This window comes from Etheostoma spectabile, unplaced genomic scaffold (genome assembly GCF_008692095.1).
Source record: "Etheostoma spectabile isolate EspeVRDwgs_2016 unplaced genomic scaffold, UIUC_Espe_1.0 scaffold285, whole genome shotgun sequence".
NCBI classification, from domain to species: domain Eukaryota; kingdom Metazoa; phylum Chordata; class Actinopteri; order Perciformes; family Percidae; genus Etheostoma; species Etheostoma spectabile.
This window is the reverse complement of record NW_022605579.1, coordinates 1,040,222-1,041,027: the sequence shown is the minus strand read 5'-3', so window position 1 is coordinate 1,041,027 and position 806 is coordinate 1,040,222.

The following is an 806-nucleotide window of genomic DNA, read 5'->3' as shown; positions in this document are numbered from 1 at the left end:
TCTCTCTCTCTCTCTCTCTCTCTCTGTCTCCATAAGAGGGATTACATTTTGATCTGTATCCTTTGCTTCCAATTCAGATTTCTATTTCAGTTAAGTTTACTCCCCATATCCTCTTTCTCCTCCTCCTCCTCCTCCTCTTTCGCTCCCATCTTGGCCGGATGAGAAGAGCTGGAAAGAATAGCGCGTGATGACTCGTACAAAGTGATGAAGACTTTAGAAGCTAGACTCGCAGAGGACGTTGCAAAACTTTCCAGGTCTAAGTTACAGTAACCCAATAAGAAGCCTTTCATACAGCACTCCCACTTAGTCCTGTAAATGCGCCCTCCTCTTCCTCCTGCTCCTCTCTTTTTTCTCTCTCTCTCTCTTCCTCATCCTCTCACCTCACAGCTCTGTTGCTCTTCTCCACAACAGTTAGATTTGCCATGCGAGACTCATCTGCAGAGGTGGAAGATCCTTTACTTGGGTAAAAAATACTAACACCACACGGTTTAACATTCTCTGTTACAAGTAAAAATCCTGCATTGAAGATGTTAAGTAAAATTATATAAGTATCATCATGGAAATGTACAAGTATTAAAAGTAAAAGTACTCAATGCTGAAAAATTACTCACATTTTAGAAACGGGAAATAATCCAAGCAGTTGTTTAATGGTCTAATCATTTCAACTGGACTTTAATTTTTTAATAAAAACACATTTCATAAACTACAAGTGTTTTGTGCGCAAAACCTGTCAAATACCTAATCTTAACTCAGTAACTGAAGCTGTCAGATGAGTGTAGTGGAGTAAAAAGCACAATATTTCTCTC